This window comes from Eurosta solidaginis, chromosome 1 (genome assembly GCF_040869045.1).
Source record: "Eurosta solidaginis isolate ZX-2024a chromosome 1, ASM4086904v1, whole genome shotgun sequence".
Classification (NCBI taxonomy): domain Eukaryota; kingdom Metazoa; phylum Arthropoda; class Insecta; order Diptera; family Tephritidae; genus Eurosta; species Eurosta solidaginis.
Genome location: NC_090319.1, coordinates 101,860,947 through 101,883,274, shown reverse-complemented (window position 1 = coordinate 101,883,274; position 22,328 = coordinate 101,860,947). Strand labels below are relative to the sequence as shown.

Genomic DNA, 22,328 nt, shown 5'->3' with positions numbered 1-22,328 from the left:
TATCGATGAATGTGAGTAACTTCAACGCGAAGTATCATCACGTCGTCCTCAGCCCGCAATCAAACAACTGTATTCAAGGCGCTCAAGAACAACTCTGTGTAGATTGAAAAACAGCTTTGTTAACCTTTACAAGAATCAGTATGATTTCAAAGAATCAAGTTTCAGCGAGAAAAATGGTGGGCCATACCCTATTTGATTTGAAACTTTTGTTGGATAATTTCGATTGAAGACAATAGCGTTTTGTAAGATGGGTTTCTTCGAAGACTGGGGTAGCAGTCAGCTAATATGAGACGAGCAGAGGTTCCAGCTCCTTAACCAATTCAGTAAGACAGAGAGTTGAAGCTAGTGTGGATGAAAGGAAGATAAGCCATAGTTTACCAAGGCGCTGTTTAAGGTACTGGTGAAGTCAGTGGACTGTGCAAACTGCCGTGAGAATCTTTGAGTGGGTAGATGATGCCAAAAACAACTAATGACGTTGGTAGAATATGAATCATTTTATTACCGGTTAAATATGAATCGATCGGCAGTTTGCTGGGGTCTACAGCGCGCGGTTTAGTAGGGCGGTGCTAAACACATGAGTGCTTGGCGATGAATGGAGAACTGCTGACTGGTAGGTGGTTAATGGTGGATGGTTGGCCGGTGGATAGTATGAAAAAGCGGAACTGGTGAAGGATAAAGCGGTAGATAGTGGTGAATGGTGATGGTTTAAGGCGTATGGTGATGTTTCGGCCGTTGCTTGGTTACCCATATTAAGCGCTGTATACAGATCGTGCACTGATGTAACCAGTGCCGGTGGATGTATGTAAACAATCAACATTTAATTGGTGGTCTGATGCACCAGTGCCTTGTGACGGGGGAGGTTTCGAAACGTATGCTAATAATTGAAGTCACCAACAGCAATAAATATCACGAATAGAGAATTCCCGTCAGATTAGGGGGAAGTAGTCTACTTGAACAAGATATGAGGCTCCATATCGAAACGATTACGATCATTTGTGAAGCGAAAAAAGCGATATACTAAAATACATATTAAACGGTTGAGAAGTATGAGTACTCGCAATTGCCTAACGAACGAAATGAAGTGCTCAACTAACTAGAATGTGATGACACCAACATTTCCAAAGCAGATCTAGTCCTCATTAACCTCCCTACTAAATGGAGGTTTCCCCCTTTGCTCTTCTGCTAAATACAGGCGTCAATAGAAATATTTACATATACGCAATTAAGATTAAATATAGACAGGTCATCTAAAGTTAGATTACATCAAAAGATTGAATGGTAAATCAACAAAAAGAAGAGAAAAATTATTTAGTCAGCTGTAGGATTGCCTTTTTTGCATTTAGAATTAAATCAATAAAACATAACAAAAACAAATATTGAAATATTTTTGCTGTCCGAGTTTTTTTTTTTTTTATTTGTATTTTACACCGCTGTCAAAAGCACTTTCGTACATTATGACAACTACCCAAGCAGACTATTTGGGTACCCCTAGCAATAGCAAACTTGTATAGCTAGGAATTCGACAAAGTTTCGAATTGTATTAATTTCTCACACTTTTCTATGAGAAAAAGTACGAACAATCTGAACCAATTGCATATACGGTGACAATATTATTTCAATTACATAAAAATCGCGAAGAATTCGCAATTTTACCAATTTTGAAACATTAATACAAATAGTTGTTGAAAGATAAGAGGTGGTTGTTAATGTTTATATATATATTATTTATTATATTTATTATTATTATTTTTTTTTTTTGTAATAATTGTTTGCATAATTGGTGTTTCATTTTGTTTTTATTTATATAAGTTGTCTATTGTTTATTTAAATTTGCTTACTAAATTTTTAAATTTTATTACGTTTTTCATGTTTTTTAATTTTTTTATAATTGCTTTTTGGATTTTTTATTGTTTTCTTTATAATATTTTTAAAATTTCTTCCAAAAAACTTTTTTTTAATTTTTTAAGTGTTTCTTAAATAAAAAATTTTAAACTTTTTTTTTATTTCTTTTATAATTTTTTTAAGCTTATGTTTATGTTATATGTATATTTATAACTTTTTAATTTCTTTTATAGCTTTTTGCCACTTTTTTTAATATATTTTTTGTTTGTATCTTTCGTAATAATTATTTTAAATTTTTTATTTTTTTTTTTTTTGTAAATTTTTTCATATTTTTCTTACATGTTTTTTAAATATTTTTTTTTATTTTTTATTTTTTTAATAATTTTTTTTACTTGTTTTTTAGTTTTTCTGTTTAGTTTGTTTTGTTATTATTTATTTTTTTTTCTAATTTTTCGTAATAATATATATTTTTGTAAAGTGTTTTGACACTTTTTTAGCTATATTTATTTATTTTTTTGGTTTTAATTTTTATCAGTTTTTTTTTAATTAATTAATTTTAAATCTTTATTCCTGGGAATATTGAGGTGAGATATATTTTTGGAATATGTTTCCGCTGGAAATAAGTCTTGTTATCCTGACACAAGGAATACCCTTCAAAATAAATAACTGATGGTCACCATACAACATACTTTTGAGCATACAATACAAATCGTAATATAGAAGTACTTGCGTTTGTCGTTTCTGGCCAACAATATTTAGTAAATTTCGGATTCAACAAAAAAAATTCCTTTATATTTTCATCTATTCCTCCTTTCGGTTTCTTCTATCCTGAACTATTTAAACCATAACTTTCCTATATGGACGTTACAAGTTATCAAAAACACCACTATACAGCTTTAGGCTTTTTCAGTGAATTGTTACGCAATTTCGATTGAATTTCTGCCAAGAGCAGCCAAAAAGCAGAACAATTACTTCACGCGATTGGATGATGAATCCATAAAAAAGAACGTTATCCGCGTTTGTTGGGAAGCAGCCATGCGAAATAGCCAAAAGAGATTGAATTTAACTAACTTCGCGTTTACAACAACAACTTTTCATAAGTTGGGATAACGGTTTTTGTAGCACTCAACATGTTTTGTATTTGACTTTTTTTATTCTACTCTTCTGAGGTTTGTGTAGAGCTATTAAGCCTCGCAGTCACAGACGGTTGTCTCACAGCAGAAGATTAGCTGCGACGATATTAGTTAATGAATCCGTCGCTGGCGCTGCTATCTATTGCTAGATGTCGCAGTAAACCCCTGCATAGGTGAAATACCCACCTTCGCAGTTTACTGTAAAATCTGTCAGTAAATACCCGGCAGTCAAGTCTACTAATCAGCCAACAGCTATTTTTAACATATGATGAGATAGATGGGATCACGGTTTCATTGATCTATGTTTTTCCCTGTGTCCGCATAGCGCCTATAAAATGAAAATAAATAGAAGGCGTGATATTCCTCCGAAGAAATTCAGGCCGAGCTTCTCTTACAATTTACGTCGCACTCCTTTTAATTTTTGCTACAAATTGGCGGAACGGGACCGACATGTTTTACGCCGACTCCGAAAGGCATATGCAAGACATATCAGTTTTCACTGAAACACTTTTATATGGACATCCGCCGTGGTGTGGATGGTCCTGGGTTCAAGCATGCACGGTTAAGGGGGGGGGGGACTTTTTTTGTATTGACTGTAATGAAGTATATAATACTAATCTACATAACAATTTCTTATCACAAAACGGATTTTTACTAATTTTTAATTTTTCTTGCTTTTTTATGGGTATTATTATATACTTCATTACAGTTAATACAGAAAAGTCCCCCCCCCCCCCCCCTGGAACCGCGCATGCTTGAACCCAGGACCATCCACACCACGTCGGATGTCCATATAAAAGTTTATTTAGAGCCACTTAATCGCAGCACAAATCACAGGCAGATTGAATTATATTCAGGGCTGATATAAAAACGACAAAATAATTACTTTGGTGTCATGAAATCCAATGTTATCGGTTTAATGTTCGAATTGGAATTAATGTCGGTTTTAGGTGTCACAGAATCCGATAATATCGATTTTAAAACCCAATCAGTTAAATGCTGTTGGCTTTCATTTTTTCCTAGTTGTATTTCTCTTGCAGTTGAGTATTTTCTAAAAATGTAAGTAAATAAAGGTTTATTTTATAAAAATTAATGTAAATTTACATATATGTGACCCGGTCTATGAAAAGGTGGATTATGACTAAAAAAAAAAATTTCCACTATTTTTCTCGTTTCGATAGTTTTTGAAACGCTCTTTCACGTGGTGAAAACTAGAAAGTCCTAACTTGCTTAGAAGTGTACTAAAAATGTAGAGAAAGAAGAGCACAAATGAAAGACGATGAAGCCTTTGGTTCCTTCGATGCCACTTTGGTGGCTGGTGAAGCATCCTCAGATTTTTTTGATATCATTTTTTTCGATGGCAATGGAGCCAAAATATCGGACAGAAACTGGTTTGTGCTTTGCCTTTTGGGCATGACTGTTCATAATGCAAAGGAAAAACTACTAAGAAAGTGAAGAAATGCATTGTTTATCTTTAACAGCTGTTTCTCGCAATTTCTTTTTTGAGTCATAAGCCACCTTTTCATAGACCGGGTCACATATTTTCACTCTTAATAGAGGAAAACAAAAATTCAATGCAAAACAATATTTTGACTGAATTTATGGAGAAACATCCAGATATTGCGAAGGGCTTCACGGAGCACATCATCTAAAATCGTTGACACCGTGCTTCTACCTACACTCATGCTAGAATCCTTGCTAACTGATCTTTGATAGGGTGCTTCAGCTAAAAATCGTAACGTAGCTGCTAGTTGCAGCACTGGCAGAACTTTCGAGCGAGTTAAGCGCCCTTCAATGGTGTCCAATACCATTCGGAAAGCCTCTTTGTTTATGCGATAGTATGCAATGTAACTGCAAATACACTATAATATTTAGAAACCCACATTAAGAAATATTTTAAATTACGCTGTCCCTGCGATCTCTCACAATTTTGCTTTTGACCTTCTCGCAACTTTCTTCTCCCAATAACATAAATGCTATAACTGCTGATGACATTTTAATGTCAATAAATTTTGTTTATTTCTGTTTAGATGCACAAAACAATTATTTTATAAAATTTTGCCAAAAAAATTAAGATCAAAATTGCCGGTGCACCGCGAAACATCTGATTCGAACATCGGTTTTATTTACATTCGAAAAGAGCAAAACCAATACGGTTTTATGACACCAATTTAAAGCAATATTGGTTTGTAATTCCGACAAAACGCAAAACCGACTTGGATTCCATGACAGTCCTGATTATCACAACTAATTGTTCCTGTGACGAGAGCTGTGATTGCGCCTATGATTAGGCAAATGCGGTCAGTCATGATGCCTAATCTTCGTCGCTTTCTCGCCGCAATTTTTCTATGAACATTAAGTCGCGGTGACAAAATCTCAGGTACATGAATATTCGCCAGCTCTACGCCCACTTTGTGGCAGTTTCCAAAATGTCTTTATATTTATAAATATATTTCTGAAATTCGCACTTTGCGCTCCTTCCTCAACATTCCATTTCATCATTTCTATTTACAACAAAATACATATAAGTTAGTTTTTTTTCTACTGCTTTCAGGTTTATGTTCGCTGTTCCCTTCTATTACATACTTTACACATTCCTTACTTCCATTTATGTGGAGAGCCCTTGTCTCCCCGTCACACTTCTTGACGCTTTCTATTGTTACCGTCACTGTCATCGTCCTCATTGGCGCTGCCATCTTTTCTGTAAAATCTCTCGGTTATATCTAATATTTCCACCGCACAACTTTAATGAAATTTTCTTTGCTTTATTTCGCTTGACGCCTCTTACCCACATAGAAAACCAATTTTTTGTTTGTTTATATACAAACATATGTAGGTATATGAATTTATTTTACATTGGGTAGGAAAGCGATGGCTTTCTCTCACCCCCAAAATGAGATTTTAGGTGAGTGAGTTGTGGGTGATAAATACTAAAACTCAGCTGTGTTTATAACGGGGGCACACAAAGCACAAGTTGCTAGAAAGTTGGCGGAAAAAGTGCCGAGTGGAAAAGTGTGAGAAAATACAAAGCTTCACATACAAACGAGCGTCTCCTCCTTGTTTTGTCCTCATCCTGCTCGAGCTGAATGCCGTCACATTCTTAGCTCACATCAACTACAGGCACACATTCCGAAACGAAAATAGTGACACTTAAAAATGGGTGACAAATGTGCTCCAGCGACACACACATATACAACTTCTGCTATTGATCGGCGTTGTGGCGGGCAGCGGTATTTTTGCTTTTAAAAATAAGAGCAAGCGTCGTGCCCGTTTCGTTTCTCGATTGTTGGCTTGGCAACTTGGATTTTTATGTTATACCTTTTTGCTATTTCATTATTACATTGGACCCGGCTATAGAGTCCCATCATTAAAACTTACTGCGTGGGTATTTAAGTTAGGGTAGCTCATTTTAGCTGAGCGTTCAAGTCTGTGTATATAGATGAAGAACTATGCCCTGGATGGGGCATACACAAGAGCCACCCGTTTGTATTGTGTATGAAAATGTGCGTGCGTGTGTGCGAGTATGTACAAATGTTAATTTGCCATTCGAAACTATTATGCGCGCCGCCACGAGTGCGTTTAATGGCTTTAGAAAGTGGGTGCAGGTGTCAGGTATGTGTGCGGGTCAAACATTTCCGAAAGCGTACAGCAGTCGAACAAAAAGTGGAAACTCACTTCATTAAATTTTTACACCTTTTGCAGTTTTTTTGGCAGAAATATGATTTTTTCAATTACTCGATTCAAGTTTATCAAACACAAAAAATTAAAAAATAAAACAAAATAATTTTTAAAAATAGCTGTCTCAATTCGTTCAGAAAATTTAGAACCAAAATTATCGAATTTTTTTCTTGTTTTTATAAATTTTTTTGTTGGGTTTTTTCATTTTATTTTATTCTGATGATAAAAAAAAATCCGGACAAATAAAAACTTCCTTTGGTAATAAAAATAATAAATTATAAGAGAACGTGAAAAAATAAAAATTGGAAAATAATTTAGTAATACAAAAATAAAAATAGATTCAAAATTTCATAAAAATATATCAGTTTTGATCTTAAAAAAAAAACGTTAAGTAAAAGTTAACAAAACAAAAAACAAAACAAAAAAAATAAGAAAAGAGAAATAAAAATCATTTAAAAAATAACGGATAGATATAACATGCAAAAAAGTATATAAAAATTTCTAACAATAAAAAGTGAAGAAAAACCATATTAAATGGTAAGAAATACATATAAAGTAACAAAACTAAATAACAAAATAAGTTAAAGGAATTAATAATAAAATAATAAAAAAAATTTAAATAAATCGAATGTAAGAAAATCAGAAAAACAATTTAGCAAAAAAAAAATTTAGATACGATTTTTTTTTTAATTCCAATCTAAGTTCTGATCTTACAAAAATATATTTAATAGAAAAAATACAAAGCAACAGTAACTTACAAAAGAAAAAAAAAAGAAAAAAAACATTTAAATAAATATAAAACTAATTAATAAAAAAGAAATATAATAAAAAACTAATAATAAAAATAATATAGAATAATAAAAAAAAATGGAAATAAAAAATAAAAAGATAAAATTGAACCAAAACTAAGAATATATCAAAATAAACGAAAACTAAAAAAATCAGAAAGTGTATCAAAATATAGGAAGGAGCACATTGAAAAGAAAAAACATTTAAATTTAGGCAGATTTTTACAGGTTTTTTATTACAATTTCAATATTTGTTCTTTGTTCAAAATTTCACCAAAAAATAAAAAAACTTTATTTAAGAAAAAAAAAAAAAATAAAAATTAAGTTAAATTTTCAATTCTTCACGAAAAATTTCAGATTTTTTAAATATTTAATGAAAAATGTAAAAATAATTGATAGAAAAAATTTTGCTGTAAAATATTAAAAAATAAGGTTAGATTTCTTCACATTTTTTATTAAATTTTCATCTTTTGTTACACAAATTATTTATTTAAAAAACACATCAAATCTAAACAAAAAAATTATTAAAAATTTTCAATTGTCCACGAACCCCTCCGATTTTTTATACATTTTATAAAAAATAATAATAAAAAGTAAACCAAAACTAAAAAAATGTCAGATAACCAGGAATTTAAAAAATCAGAAAAAAATTTAAGTACATAGGTTAGGTTAGGTTGAACTGGCCGGTCTATGAGGACCTCACATATACTGAATGAATCCGTAGTGTTACCAGAAGTTTGTTTTAACGACCAAACTGAAAAACCCTATCAAAAACTAAGACCTATGTTATAAAATAACTCCATCCTCTTGGCAAATACTAGAAGCTCTCTAGGACTTAAGCCAGTTGCTGCTTTTAGATCTGCAGCTGTATCATTTATTGTGTTTAAGTTCATGTATTATGTATTAAGTACATAGAAATAAAAAATAAATTATTAAAAATTAAGAAAGAATTCTCCATATTTAATACAAATGTTTCAATTTTTGTTATACAAATTAATTTAATGAAAAAAACAGCAAAAATTAAGAAAAGACTAATAAATGAAAATAGAAAAATAAATGCTATAAAATATTCTGAAAACTACAAAACAAAACCGTTGCATTTTGACTGTGAGTGACTGTAAATTTACGCAATTTTATTTGCATTTTTTTAGAATAAGTAATCCAAAGCGCCAATACATAACGTAAAACATACATGTAAGTACATAAATACCTATGAAAATATGTTCGCAAGTGTCTGTATGTTTTTGAATATAATTTGTTCCTAAACTTTGGTTGAACTTTGTATATTTTGTATAATGTTTTCCGCTTTTAACCGATTAGACCCACTCTTGGCTACAAATATACCGCTAGTGAGTCAAAGTTTCGGTTCACTTCAACCGGAATTCGTTAGCTTAGGGGGAGTCCTATCCTTTTCACTTGCACCGTCACTTGTTTTTCTACGTGGTCTTCGTCTTATTCGCCTTTTATGCTAATCTAAAATCGATTTACTTTTTTTTTTTTGTAGACTTTCCAACTTTTGGGCTTGGCTATATGTTAGTAAAAGTATATACATATGTTTATCTATGTGTATATAAGGTCTATGCGACATAAGAGCTCATTGTGTATATAAAGAAATTAAAATTTCGTAGCTTTTTGAAGTTTAAATTTAAGATCAAGTTTATGCATTTGTTGTAAAAACTAATAAAAGGACGAGCTTAGGAAAATTTCTTTAGAACTTGCATGAGAATTTTCGCAGTTAAAAGTTCGCTTCTGGTATCTAAAGTTATTGAAAAGTCTCCAATTGAAAATAACTAGTGTTTGAATTTCAAACTAACAATGGACCTCCGGTGAAGTCTAGAGATGTTTGCTCAATATTTTAAAAGGCCAAGTTTCTGAAACTTAGGATCATATAATAAAATAAAGCATGAAATACGACTACATCTATCGGTGAATAACCGAATATCCAAAGTCAGCGACAGTTTCGAAGTAATCGTCGTGACTGCCTAACTGTGACGGCAGCTACATCTCGGGCTCAATAACGCTTACCAGTGATGGAAATCACAGACTAACTGGGTCTTATCCCAAAAACAATTAGCTGCGTTTGACCAATAAGCGTTTGATTTGTGCTGCGATTTGTGTAGCGAAAGATGCTGCTACTTATTCGGCCAAGCTAACACCTTCGCTCTCAGCTTGGTGCGACAACTAGTAGTGCATCGTAGCACTACTCACGGACTCGTGCAATTACATTGATGCAACTCATTGTTCTGCTATGATGGGAGCCGTGGTTTAGGCCAAATAATGTGATTATTGGAAAGCGTGATTGTGAACCACGATTAAAATCATATTGGTCTTTTACAGCTCAGTCACTGGCGTAGATAAAAACTAACTGTGAAATCAGTGTGCCTGAGGAGTAATAGCGAATGAGAATCACTGTGACGAAAAATCGTCGTGACAGAAATCACTGTGACAAATATCAGTAGGTGGCCGCCGTGGTGTAATGTCAGCGTGCTCCACCATCCACACCGAAGATCCTGGGTTCACGCCCCGGGAACAGCAACATCAAAATTGTATAAACACGTTTTTTCAATTAGAAGAACATTTTTCTAAGCGTGGGTGCCCCTAGGCAGTGTTTGGCAAGCCCTCCGAGTGTATTTCTGCCATGAAAAGCTCTCAGTGAAAACTCATCTGCCTTGCCGTTCGGAGTCGGCATAAAGCAAGCAGGTCCTGTCCCGCCAATTTGTAGAAAAAATTAAAAGGACCACGACGCAAATTGGAAGAGAAACTCGGCCTAAAACATTCTCAGAGGTTATCGAGCCTTAATTTTTTTTTTTAATCACTGTGACAAAAATCACTGCATCAGAAATCACAGCCGAAAAACGTCAACACTATTAGAATCTACTCCTGGCTCTTTTTCAACTCAACTAACTTCAGGGTTAAAGGTCATAGCTGCAGATCCATGCATACTTAGTTGGAGCAAAACATCTTTTGAGCACCCAAATGTTATCGAATTAAAATAAACCAATGAAAATTGGTTCATGGTGTTTTTGTTTTTTCTAATTATGTTGTTTCTAATTACCTCGTCTGTTATGTATTTACATTTGCATACAAAATATTTGAAAACATATGTACATATGTAGAGAAATATATATACATATATATTTTCACCTTTGTATCCGTCACATTTGTGCGTGTTTTGTTTTCATTCCTGTTTAGATGAGTGTTTTGATAAAGCATATACCCAGCAAACACAGTTTCTAACGTTAGAGAAATATTGTAGTTTTACATTAGAATTCTAATGTAGTTCTCTAATGCATTTCGAATCGAAAACTAGGTTAGAGCACTCGATTAGAATTCGACTGTGAAACGATTCGAATAACACTAGAAATGCGATGTTATGATTATTGTCACAGTTATCGATTATTTGCACGACATGATCAGTCACAGTGTTATACAAAAAAATAAAAATAGTGAAAAGTTGTGTGGAAATACTATAAGCTGAGAAATAAGTTTTTCTATTTATAATAATAAATACTAGTAAGTGAAAATAAATCCAAGAAAGTTAAAAAGGGCTATTTGAATGGCATGAAGAAAACGCTTCCTCATCCGTACCTCAAACCAATGCCGAGCTCAATCCTGAGGAAATAAGTGGAAGCGAAAATTCCAACACAATAACTAGTACTGAAAACTGTGAAACATACGATAGGATTTTTAATTATTTTTATTTTATTATAATTTATAAGCTTATAACCAAATAAAAGTATCTGATATAATGAAACAATGAAAATTTCGCTGATTTTAAATAACTGAACTTAATTGCGCATCACTTAAAAATTCTCATTAGAAACCCATTAGCAATTGACGTTAGAATTTGATTAGAATTCTAACCCTTTTCTCGATATCGAGAACGAAGTCCCCTTTTTGTCGAGAATGCTATAATTCGCGACAGTTTCGCAAATCGTCCTCTAACCTTCTACCTTAGAGAAATACATTAGAATTCGATTCGTCTTCTAATCGTTTTCTAACCTAAATGTTTGTTGGGTATGTATATACATAAATGTGTATGAATGTACTTATAAAATTCATATGTACGCGTGTAGTTGACCTCATTTTGTGCACTTTGCTGCTCGTTCTACTTTTGCGTTTCTTTTTTATTTGCTATTTTTTTCATATTCCATTTGTTTTCTTCTTATTTTTATGTTTTACTTTTAGGCTTAACATAAACTCATTTCAGGACAGCAACATTGCATAGAAAGAATTTAAGAATTGTGTGTTTTGTGCTTTATTGACGTTTCCATTATTTATTTATTTATATTTCTCATTCAATTCTTCTGCAGGTATGTTTGTTTATTTACTTGTTATTATAGTTTTCTCTTTCTTTGCTTTTAATTAACGGTGTTTTTTTTTTTTGTACTTCAACACAAATTTATTTTGAATTCAGTAGAGATAAAATCACTCCCCTCAGGTTTTAGGGAATATTATCGATGTTGATAGTTCTTTGCCAGATATACACCTACGATTTTGTCACAGCGACTGAGATATCAAAAGTAAATCGCAGCGACAGCTTTCATGCTTTACCTGGAAAATACAAACTAAATCACATTTCTTGACACAGGAAAAATTAGATGCGAAATAGGGAACTAATAAGCCCGCGATTTTTGCTGCGACTAAGCAGTAGTGGATATCGGAGTATATAACAAATACACCAGTTGTTGGTAGGCAGATATTTGGCTATGTAAATGGTCTACCTAGTAGCTCACTGCAAATCACAGATAGATTGACTTATACTGTCGCAACTTATTGTAAATAATTTTGGGAAATTCCGCTTATTTGAAACCTACTGCTAACGTTCGAATCGCTAAACTGTTGAATACTCCAATATTCTGGCCTTTATTAGACTACTTTGGGAGTAGTACAATTATACTTCACTTCGCAACTGATAGCGCGCTTAAACCAAACTGATTAGTCATTCCTCAGCTTGCGCTGCTTTTACACTCTCTGTTGCATCGTCAGCATATTTCTCGAAAGATCTAGTAATTTCCCGAACAGTTGTACCTCATGCTTGGTTTCCAGCTATATAAGTACATGTATATTTGTAGTTTATAGCCATATGCGTGTGTATCTGTGAGTAACTACTTCGGCTGATGACTACATTTGTGTGTGTGAGATAGCTTTTCGTCGCCTTCTACATAAGTGTTGACAGCTTTAATGCTTACATGTACATAATAGTGGCTGCTTCCTGTTTTTGTTGTTGCGTGATTATTTACTTACAGCTTAGTGATGCTAATATTCGTCACATTATTATTCTGCTGTAATTGCAACACTTCATAAGTCTACACAAACTTCAGAAGCAGCGATTTGGTCTTTGATTGCGATAATTGGTAAACGTGATTCGCGATTTAAATCATATTGCTCTTTAATCACTGTTCAGTCACAGGCACTGAAAAATTGCTGCGACTCTGTCCCAAATCACGTTTTTCTTAAAAACAAAATCGCGGCACCAGACCACTCTCAGACCCGATTTTTCAGTGCTAGTTTAAACTACAGTTAAACTTGATACAACCTAGACGTTTTTAATGATTATACTCTATTTTTGAGTTCGAATTGAGGCTGTTGTTAAAGTTAATCTCATTCCAACCATGCCACTATTGCCGTTTACATGAAATTTGATTGAAAAACCCGGCCTTAATGTATTTCGCTTAACTACCTGTTAATTATGACGTGTCCTGTTTTTCGCTCTATGAGGGTTCTTTTCTATGATTATGTTAAGTAGGGAAGGTAAATTTTCTGTCACTCTACACATCCGCGTCAGACGACTGCAATATATTTTCCAAATCGAAATACGGTAATGCTAACAAAACGATAAGGCAAGTTCTATCTCGCTTGGCATTACACAAGTTTTGAACTATGCTAGAAACGGTGATTTATTCTGTGTTTGGAATATGCGGGATAGAGAGCTCGCTAATTTTAACTCAAAAGAACCAAAAGTTTGCACAGTAGCAAGTAACAATCTATCCTTCAGATTTATAAAACATAAACTGATCCGAACGGTTTTATCACCTTTCGTTTTAGAATGTGTACTTCTCATAAATCTCTAGGTTATAAAGTCAGCAAAAGATAATCTAGAGAGTTGTTTGCAAGTTCGGCTGCCTTCTGCAGCTATCCACCTCCTTGACGGGGGTATTCACATACATGAGTGTTGCTTAATGGTCACTTGGTTTGCAATTAGTTTGCATGTCTCCAAAGTCACCTTCACACAGTAGTTCCACTAATAGATTCGAGCTGAGTCAGGAGGACAGACTGCTCGGTGAGAACTTTAACTCCCACGCCACAGTCCATCTTTCACCACCTTTCTAGTAGGTAAGTCTAAAACTGCATATGATATCCTGCGAGAAGACTACTGTGATCATACTGGTACTGTTTCCAACATTCAGATTTATGGTTCAGAGGTAACTGGTTTAGAATCGACATTTAATGCATCTGTCGGACGTCCAATTTAAATGTCGGAACTAAAGCCAACTTTATGTTTTTAATCCAAACTGTGAGGAATATTTTCAGGCGCGTTCGACAGAACTTGATGAGTACTGTTTACTCTCCATGGGAAGTTGCGAAATAAGCAATAATTTTCTCAATCAGAATCACTTCTATGCTACTTCAACTTTGCCTTTCGTTTCATTATCTTTCTCAAACTATTTTCAATTGCTACGTAGATAAAACAAAAAAAAAACTTACAAAGTTTTTAATTTCAAATTGCAAGACACATGTGCGCGCCTACTAAACCTATGCGGTACTCCCCCTTTTAAAATCTGACACAAATGTATATTCTACCATTTATCAACCCTCAACATGTAAAATGAAAAAATTAAATAAAAAATCGCTATATTGGGAATGAAAAAAAATAGAACAATATAAAACACGACAACAAAATCCACAAAAATCGGAACAAAAAAATACATATATGCGAGTGAGTCTAAATGCCGGCCCAAAGTATGCAGAAAAAAACTCATTTAGCACAGCAATATTCCGAGGCTCTAAAAGAAAATTAAAATTAGGCAAGAGATAGGTTGTTTCCAGTTGGGATTTCAACATTTTCACCAATATCCATTTCATATTACAAATTAAACATTTCATCATAGCAAGTCGTTTTTTTATTTATTAAATTTTTTTCACAGCAAGCTTCGTCCTTGTGCTAAAAAAAAGCATAAAAGCCTGCTTGTATGAAGAGTGCTTCACACACACATATATACATACACGAAAACAATGGCAAGCGAAAAAGAGTAAAGCACAGTGGTGGTATTACATAGCATACCAAAGGGAGAAGTGGGGGTGCAAATCTTTAAATATTCACAAAAAAATCGATAAAGCAATTAATGGGAGAGCAACGCCAACGATAGCGACAACAGCAACGTCAACGTTAATAATATCACAACAACTCAACCAAAACATTACCCGGAAAGTGTGCGCTCAGCGCGCCACCACCCCAAACAAATAAAGCAGCAGGCAAACCAAAACTCACCACACCATCATCCACCCTCAATGTTGGCTAACCTCAACGTTAGGGAGCTTCGGTCCATCTGCAGCAATTTTAAAAAAGCAAACCATGCCAACAGAGCATGTGCACCTCCCTCTACATATGTACGTGAATCCAGCCATTCACTTCAAAGCCAGTTACTCGTCAGTTAGTCTGTCGTCATACAGTCAAGAGCGCAGCCCAAACCCACCCGCTTTCTCTCAAACCCCTGCAAACAGCAAGTGTCGCACGTCTGCCCACTCTGCTGTGCATACTTCTCCTCGTCAGCGGCGCTACACCCAGCCAAATGGTTTTGTTTCGTATTTTTCACTTCAACTCAGTTGGTTTGGACGACAACGACCCAGCGCGCATACAAACTTGCAGATTATTACCTACTTTGACTCTTATTTTATTACTCACCACTGTGAGAAATATGTCGGTGGTGGTGGTTCATCTGTATGTATAGACTAGTGGTTAAATTTAAAGTGTAAATGTTGATTTCACTTTAATTTTGGCTGAAAGTTTTCAGTAAATTATTAGTAAATTTGCTTGTTTAATTAATGAACGTCTAACCTACTTTAATTCTTTGAATTGGGAAAAGTTTTAAATCATTTGGAAGGAGTTTGCTTTTATATTTAATAGCTGTCTGGTCTTCACGAGTACTCGGTATTATGACCTGGGTATACAAGCCTGGGCATCCCAACAGAAATCCGATTGAAGAGGCCCCTCCTCCCAGGAACTTAAAGGGTCATCTCCGTAAGCACCGTATGCAGAAAAGAAGCACAAAAACCCTCAGAGGCATCCACAATAAGTTGTCACGTTACTATGTATATAGAAAATGTCCGGTTAACCTCGTTTTAAAAACCAAATACCCTAAACTCGCAGTTGAGGAAAGCAACCTCCCCAGGGAGACGCGCCTCACTGTAGCTCAACTTCAATCTAGATACTCTAATAGGTTAAACTTTTACTTATCCAGAATCTACCTCGAAATACCCAATGTATGTCGTGATTGTGACAGCAAGTTTCCTCGGACTCGCGTTTGAGGATATCGATGACAATTTATGAGTGATGGGGCGAAGCACTGCTACAACAACAAAAAATACAACATGGAAAATGAATCTTTTTGCGATTCCACAATGGGCCAGTTTGACTAAATGTGCAGCTGATTGGCGGCAGCCACTCCTACCTTTTTTTATTAATACCAAATATTTTGTTATATTACAGCAACAAAGACAAAACAAAATCTATTCCATCCACACACAATCTCTCTTTCCTTTTATTAAAAAAAAAAAAAATATTAAACAAAAAGTTAAATCTTAAAATTTAGAAAACGCACAAAGAAACCTCAGTTCGCTACAAAGAATTAAAGATGAAGCTGAAAACCACATCTGCAGTGGTCATAAATTACAAACCAAAAAGAGTTCATTCTTTTGGCAGCTGTAAATTAAATCAACCTAAAATGTTCAAATTCCCTATCAAATATATAAAAATGACTCAATGTTGAGCCATTAACGCCAAACCATTTACAACAATAAGAAATACGCAAGACATACATATTTAAACTGTTAACTGAAAGTTCATCAATATACAATAAATTTAAAGTCATTAATCATTTTACAAAATTTTGCGACCAAACCACTTGAATGGATTTGATAATGAAAAAATGAAGCAAGAAAAAATTTCAAAAAAAAAATTCTACAATCGAATGTAAGGAAGTGGCAAAGCAAGCTCGCCGCGTATAAGTAAATTATCGAATAAAGCAGAATTTGAAGTTGCAATAGAATAGAAAAAGGAAAAATGAAAATGAAACCGGAAAATCAGCCGTGTACAACGTCACGTAGAAGTTACATATCTACGTATGTAAGGATGTATGCAAACTACAAACAAGAGGAAAAACGTAAAGAGACAAGCATTTGCGGAGGAAGACGAGAACGATTATGGTGGCTTAAATCAGAAATGGAAGTCAGCAGCGAAAAGACATCAACCAGGTTTTACGGCAAAAAATGGCTATTAATGTAAGCCATATTGTTGTATGTAAGATAATATATTTCTAGCGCTTGTGCATTAATGTGCAACGGAAAGTATGAAGAAATAGCTAGCAAAACAATAAGAGTAGGAAACAAAAAGGTTTAACGGAGGAAACGCTTACAGCGGATACAGTGGTGTGCAGTAAAGGATGCAGTGAATTTGCCTGCCGAGTTAATCTTGATTCTACTGGTTAGTAGTGATAATGAAACTAAATTCGATACTGCAGAAGTATTGCCATATTGTATTTCTCGTTCTAATCCTAGGGTTCAGGGTTTGTGTTGCTATAGAGTTTAGGAGAACTACCAGTACTTGACGTTTTTTAAACAAAAGTTTCTATTCACTTTTCCAGCAAACGGCAGCGCACGAACTCTGAAAATTTGGACAGTGTTAATTCTCAATTTGGTTTGATTTCCAGCATTGTTTATAATTTGAGATTTTCAATCTCTTTTCAACTCGATTATAACTTGAGAAGCACTTAAGAAGAGCATTTCGATACCGTTCTGATCCTGTTCGAAATATGTTTGAGAATATGATACTGCTACCATTGAGAAATAGAGAAAATACCACACTCAAAATCTGGAAATGGCGCATGACGCGTTGAAACCCTTCCAAGCCAAATAAACAAAAACAAAGTATGCGTATTAAGACGACCAATAAACTCAACCCAGCAAATCATAAGATTTAAAATAAGTCCAAACAAATCTTCAGAATCTGTATTTTAGTTTGAGCATATGATATTGGAGAAAAATGTTTGATATTTGACAATAGTGTTGTCACCGCTGTAGCAACCATAAAAAGTAGGCCTGTTTGAAAAGCCAAAAATGGCAGGTTTTAGGAGGGCGAGTGAGCAGAGAATGACACAATATTACGTATGTAGCTGATTTCTTAAAAAGTGTTAAAATTTGTTTGCTTACAAAAAAATTTAAGGGCGAAAACTTTTCCGTGCATGCTCTTTTCTTGCACGTCCCTGTACAGAAATATACGTTGCGCTCACACAGAATTACCTACACATCATGTTATAGTAAGAATCTCAAAAACTGCAATACCAGAAATAATGCACAAGAACAACTAAATGCTAGTGGTAGCAAAAACTAAAACAAAACGAAAAACATAGCCAAAAGTAATCTCGCAGTCAACAACATTGTAGTTAGGTAAGTAGGGACACTTGGCAATAAAAATGCAGACAGTACTGCAAGCAAGTAAAGTCAGACAGACAATAGATACCAAAAAGTAAGGAATGATGGTTAGGGTGGATCGGTTTGTATGGACGAAAGTTAACCGATATCGCGCCATCGATTTTTCGATAGGATTTGGGCTTAGGAAAAAAAGTTCCACTACGAATACCTTGAAAAAAACCTTAAAAATCAAAGTCGAAAGATGTCAAAAAAATTAAATTTCGCAGGCTTGAAAATTATTTTTTTGGGTATGTGTAGTGGAACTTTTTTTCCTAAGCCCAAATCCTATCGAAAAATCGATGGCGCGATATCGGTTAATAAATCGACCCAGTCTAATGATGGTGCCTAGCGATTAAGGCAGCAGCAGCCATGACAACCAAACTCAGAATGAACAACCAAAAAGGAGAGCGAGAGGAAATAGGAACAGGAACAGAGAGAGCGATGCAGTGAGCGGAAAGCAAAAGATGAAAAGTGTTAAAACACGCATAGACAGAAATATATTTAGGAATTCTACATTGCCGCCATAGTTACCGTCATTACAGCACGCTACACACATACCTACACACACACATAACAGACACACCCACTATAACGAGGAGCAGCATGCATAAACTTACGAAAAAAGTGCAATAACATTTGGCTGTATGCCGTGAAATGTGGCAACAGTGGCGCACACCAAAACCACATTGCCACATTTCACCTCATGGGCAAAGAGTCAGCAAGCAAAACGTGTAATAGCAGGGCAGGCAGCAGATTATAGTCAACAGTCAGCAGCAGCAGCAGACTCTACGACACGGTACTAACCAGTGTTGCCATGTTAGCCTTTTTGAGGCTAGATTTGGCATTTTTTTTTGCCTTAAGCCTCGAAATGTTGGGTTTAGCTTCGTGACTTTTTTCTAGCCTTTTTTACTCCGAATGTATTTTAAAAAATTTCTAAAATAAAATAATTTCAATAGTTCCTGTGAACACCTAATACCTAATAATATGAGTTCTCTACAAAAGATTAATTCTTTTTCTGCTGAAAATTCGTTGAAAATTTCAAAGCCAGATGTATTTTCTTACTTTGAAAAAGAGAAGTATAGTTATTCTTCAAGTCAAATAGCATCAATAGAGCTGCAGTGGCGAAAACTTATAACTATACAATGGAAAAATGTACACTACACCATGGAATTTTGGTCAGAAGTCCGAGAACATAAAAATGCTAAACGAACCTCCTTTTTTAGAACTTGTCGAATTAATATTTAGTTGTTTAGTATTACCACTCAGTAACGCGGAAGTTGAAAGAATTTTTAGTGGCATGAAAAGTCTGAAAACTAAATTAAGGAACAAACTAAAAATTAAAATGCTTAATGCGCTGCTTAATATTAGATGCTCGTTGAAACGCTTATCTAAATGTTGTAATGACTTTGAAATTACCGATAATCTCATATCTATGGTAAATAGCCAAACTTTATACCCAGACTTAAGCTCTTCTGATTCTTCAGACGGGGAATATTTTATATAAATAATTAGTTTGTTTTTGTTTTTATCGGCCTATTGATAAATGATTCAAGGTTCGAAGGAATAGAAGTAGCAAATTTGCCAGTCAAACAAACCACCGCTGTATAGCTAAATGGTTAGAGCAGCATGCCTAAAGCGTACTGATGATGAAGGCTTAGCACCCTTCGAAATGGATCTATCTGCGCAGCTATGGAAGGTTGTCTGAAAAATTTTCTACTTACTATTCCAAAAACAAAAAACAATTTTTCAAATTTAGAAAAATTAAAAAATAACAATAATTATTAATATTTTGTTTTTAGGCTATTTGACCTATTGTGGGTTCCAGTAAGAAATAAAAAGATGGTAACAGCTGATCTCGCGAATACCAAAATAATAGACAAAAACAAAAGAGGAAAAGTCCGATACACGTTAGAGAGCCTCCGAATAATGCAAAAAAGGGAAATCACGATAAACAAGAAGGAGGATACAGAAGCGATTGCAGCAAGCTATCTTTTAAGTTTATAATATTTTTATGTTTAGTATGACTATGATACCCATTGCAAGTGGTACCAAACATTTTTTAGAGTTAAGAAAAAATATCATGTGAGTGATGTTAATTTTTGTTTACGTGTATATATGTATGTGCGTCCTTTTTTTACCTTAATTAGTATTAGCTTAGTTAAAATTGTTGTTTTGTGACACTTTATTGTTGTTGATGTAAATAATTTCAAAAATTGTGACAAAAAAACTAATGTAATTATTTCTTATGTTTTATTGTTGAAAATAAATAGACTTCGCCCCTGAAGAAGCTAGGATGGCTAGCGAAACGTAGGGCCGCAACAGTGGAATAATTACCATCTTTTTATTTCTTACTGGAACCCACAATAGGTCAAATAGCCTAAAAACAAAATATTAAAATTTATTAAAATTGACCGGAATAACCCTAATAACAATAATTATCATCAGAAAAAAAAAAAATTATTGTTCTGGCCTTGAGCTCGAATCGAACCTTGAATCAATAATTAGTTTGTAATATATTTTTTATGTATATACACATATGCAATCATTTAAAGTAATTCCATGTGCTAGTCAAGGAAAATGTGCCTGATATGTTTTGAAACAGGAAGTTATGCTTAAGTTATGTTTATAAGTTTTTATTTACAAATGTGTAAACTAAAATATAAAAAAAATTTAATGAATTAACCAAAAAATTTCTGGCCTTTTTTAGCTTCCTTTTTTACTAAATTTAGCCTTTTCTAACCTTTTTTTTTGCCAATCTAGCTTCTTTTTTTCGCATCACCTGGCAACACTGGTACTAACAAAATAAATTGCTATTTGAAGAAGAAACTCAATCGGACTTGTGGGCTAAAATGGGCGATATGAAAAGAAAAAACACAAAACTGCCAACCAAGTAAAGAGATGCAATGCAATGGATAAAATTGAAATCTTCTTCCTGGTGTTACGTTAGATTGACAGACAAGTTATGCAAGTTATGTTCTACAAATAAAACCAAAACACAAACACACAACTAAAATAAAAACTATAAACCATAGAGATCAGAAACAAAAACAACAAGTTATAGCTGTTAACTAACGTTTATCCCTGGATAAAGTACAAAACGGAATTGATTGTGAACTAAACAGGAGACCAACCGACTGAATTGGTTTTGTGCGACTGTCGGTAAGCCGGGTTGCCTGTCTGGATATAGATTGTCTAAAGTTCATTGTGTGTGTTTTGATTGAAAGTTTAGAAAACTTTTATAGAGCCACAGAAATGAGTATGTGATTTACATAGATATAGAGAAGAAGAAAACCGCGCAGCTAAGCGTAGAAGTAAATAACCTGGAAACAAGAATGAATGAAAAAATTGAAGCTGAGTAGTTCAGTTCAAGGCGGGAACTGAAAGGAATAGTTTCAAATAAGGAGTTAGGTGGAAAGTCCTAAGACTAAAGTAAATACAGACTACGCTTGTTAAAATACAAAATAAAGAGAAGGAATCGAGTACACTACCGGTCACGTATAAGTGCCCGAGTGGACACACCATCCTTGGTAGGGTTGAAGGCTTATCATGCTCCTCTTCCAAACTTTGGGTTATGGAAACCAGTTGCAATGCAGCTCAACATTCGAGCTAACCACATCCACCATGATGCTACCGAAAGGGCCTTTCCGAAATGAGCAGAAACGGAGCAAGCTCCGCGGGCTATCTGCTCACCGTGGTACCAACTTTAGAGTATTGGTCGATGATTAGACAAAGGCATATACCAACAGTCTACCTCTTTATAAGTTGTCATGTTGAAGAGGAAGATAAGCCGGTTCATCACTTTCTCTGCTGATGCACAAGACAAGACGGTTCAACTTTCTGGGTGCACGGTTTTCCCATAGCCTCAAAGGGGAGAGCATATGGCTTATTGGATTGGAAGTATGTGGCTGGACGAATGTGCTCCCATCCAATACTCCCCAAGGTGTTTAAAAATGGAGACAAATTTAACCGTGTGAAGTGTAGGGGATTCAAATACAGCAGTCTGAACCTACATTCCATTACAGGTCGAAAACATATTTTGGAAGAGCAAAATATGACAGAAGTTGGCAGGGTTTACATGACCACCAGTGTGTTTGAACAGAAAATATTTAGTTAACACGCAAGCAATGCACCTAAATTTATGTTGTTATACATAAAACGAAGGAGAGTTGACAAAGGACATTTTCTGAACTCGAGCGCT

General features: G+C 34.4%; 2 protein-coding genes and 1 pseudogene across 17 annotated transcripts in view; all 3 read right to left on the bottom strand.

Moving 5' to 3' along the window:
- Positions 1-22,328, bottom strand: part of LOC137236610 (activating signal cointegrator 1 complex subunit 3-like) — a 246,448-nt gene that overhangs the window by 39,180 nt on the left and 184,940 nt on the right. Inside the window, exon 4 of one of the 3 annotated variants that reach the window (XR_010948518.1) lies at positions 3,862-4,026. The exons of 1 other annotated variant lie outside the window; for it this stretch is intronic. The gene's annotated coding sequence lies outside the window, so the exon portion shown is untranslated. Of the gene's footprint in view, positions 1-3,559; positions 4,027-22,328 lie in introns of those variants that run through there. One more of the 3 variants, XR_010948517.1, reaches the window with a different exon arrangement.
- gpp (grappa) overlaps positions 1-22,328 on the bottom strand; it is a 276,164-nt gene that overhangs the window by 73,657 nt on the left and 180,179 nt on the right. The gene's annotated exons all lie outside the window — the stretch shown is intronic.
- LOC137237443 (glycerol kinase 3-like) overlaps positions 1-22,328 on the bottom strand; it is a 277,790-nt pseudogene that overhangs the window by 232,362 nt on the left and 23,100 nt on the right.